Source organism: Pan paniscus, chromosome 9, assembly GCF_029289425.2.
Source record: "Pan paniscus chromosome 9, NHGRI_mPanPan1-v2.0_pri, whole genome shotgun sequence".
Lineage (NCBI taxonomy): Eukaryota > Metazoa > Chordata > Mammalia > Primates > Hominidae > Pan > Pan paniscus.
Window position 1 is genome coordinate 46,754,206 of NC_073258.2, and position 2,342 is coordinate 46,756,547.

Below are 2,342 nucleotides of genomic sequence, written 5' to 3' on the forward strand. Positions count from 1 at the left end.
GAATGCAGGCTGCCTGGCTTTGAAGCCTTGACCTTCATCTCAAGGTTATACTGCCTCTCTGTACACCTGGTACAAGTAAGGTTTCTCTGGCAGTAGGGGTTGGGGGGATGTGAAGTTAGGAACCACACTTGCTCTGCCCATCCCCCACCTCCTCTGGATTCCTAAGGAACCATCAAAAGCTGCCGACCGCAGTGTGGAAATCAGTGCATACATGACATTGATAGGTCTTAAGCAGGGAAGAGGGAAAATTCTTTTTAAAGGAGAATTTGTATCATTTTAATTATTTTTATGTACAGAAAACGAAAGTGTACATTTAACCCAGTTAAGTGGCAAGTTCTTTAACCTTTGCCTTTTCCAACTTGGCAATGCAAGCCATAGATTTGGGACCCAGGATACTGCTTCCCCAGTGACGACGGATATCATCATATCTGTCGTTGTAATTAGTCCTGACGGCTTCCACCAGCTTCATCAAAGCTCCTTTGTCTTCTGAGTTAACCTGTGTGAAGGCAACAGTGGTGCAGGTCTTCCTGTGGACTGGACGTTCCAGTCTTGCCTTCCCCTTGATAATGCAATCAGAGACCCACATTTTACAATGCAGGGCAGGCAGGAAGACAACAAGCTCAATGGGATCCTCGTCATGTCAAGTGCTACTCAAAATGGTTAGGCCCATTGTCTCCAAGCTACCTGCTGAGAGGTGATTGGCCTAGCATGCACACTCTTCTCTGCGGGAAGCAGCAGGCTGGCAACCAAACGTCTGTTCACATGCAGTCATCACTGGCTGAGCCTTCTTGTTCTCCACCAAGGGGTAACGGTGTTGACTCCTGCTTGAAGGACAGGTAGTCTCTTAGTGAGGATGTCCCCTTTGCTGTCGCTTTCTTCTCAGCCTGGGCCAACAGCCTCTGCTTCTACTCTTGCTTTGTCTCTGGTCTGTATTTGTGGGTCAGCTTAGGCAGCTGAGTAGCTGGTGGTCCAGGTCCTGGGTGAACTGGTTAATCACAGGGGGCACTTTCAGCCGCTTATAGAGGATGGCTCTCTGTCGCTGCAACCTGATATAGCAGGGCATTTCACAAAGCGGCTGAGGTCACTTTTGGGCTGGATGTCCAGTGCCAAAATTCTTAGGCCTTTTCTTAACAGAGGGGATTCACCACTTTCTTGGTCTCCTGCTTCTCCATGACAGCAGGGGCCGGGGCCACTTTCTTCCCCCTGCGCTTCTTTCCTCTTGGCATCTTGGGAAGGTGGAGGAGCAGAAGAAAATAGATTTATGTGTTGCAATGGTTACTCTAGGGGTGGAGCAAGGAACTCAAACCAGAAGCTGTGATCAGATTTGGGAGGTGAACTGGGGAGGGAGTAGAGGGCACAAGAGCAGAGGAGGAAGGATGATCTGTGTTCACTGAGGAGATCATGTGGTCATAAGCTTGATTTTTAACTTACTTGGAGTGAGGTATGTGTCTAATTTGTCTCTTGAGCCAATCAATTTATTCACAGCCGTTTGTAGAACATCTACTATTCACTGTTCTCAATGCTGGGGACACAGTGGGAAACAAGGACATAGGTCCTGCTTTTATGAGGCTTACACTCTTGTTGTGGGAGGGGGTCTAATAATGACCTAATAAGTAAATAAGATGAAGATCGTGATAAATATCATAGGGCAGATAAAGCAAAGCAATGTGCTGAGAGAGGCCAACCCAGCTGGTTTGAATTCTTACGCTGCCACTGGCTGTGCAGATCTAGGAACTGAGTGTTTCTGGCAGAGGGAATGGCAGATGCAAAGGCCCCGAGGTGGGAAGGTGCTTGGGGCATTAGAGAAACAGAAAGTGTGACTGAAGCATGAGAGGAGAGGAGGTCAGACAACTAGGCAGGGGTTAGAGCACATGCCTAGAGAAAAAAAAAAAAGCTTTGATTTTTGTCCAGGGCAATAAAACACTGTAGGAAAGTTTGGGGCAGAAACATGATAAGGTCTGATTTGCATTTGCAAAGTATCACTCTGACTGCTGAGAGGAGAAGGATTGTAGGGTGGCAAGAGTGAAAGCCAGGCTAAGTGTGGTGGCTCATGCCCATAATCCCAGCATTTTGGCAGACCCAGGTGAGAAGATCACTCAAGGCCAGGAGACCATCCTGGGCAACATAGCAAGACCCTGTCTCTAAAAAAAAAAAAAAAAAAAAATTAGCTGGGTGTGGTGGCACGTTTGTAGTTCCAGCTACTCAGGAGGCTGAGGTGGGAGGATCACTTGAGCCCAGGAGTTGGAGGCTGGCTGCAGTGAGCTGTGATCACACCACTGTACTCCTGCCCAGACAACAGAGTGAGACCTTATCTCCAAAAATAAAAAATAAAAATAAAAAAG

General features: G+C 47.5%; 1 pseudogene; it reads right to left on the reverse strand.

The window, feature by feature from the left end:
* Positions 1 to 322: 322 nt before the first annotated feature.
* LOC100993292 (large ribosomal subunit protein eL8-like) lies at positions 323 to 1,226 on the reverse strand (annotated as a pseudogene).
* Between the last annotated feature and the right edge of the window lie 1,116 nt (positions 1,227 to 2,342).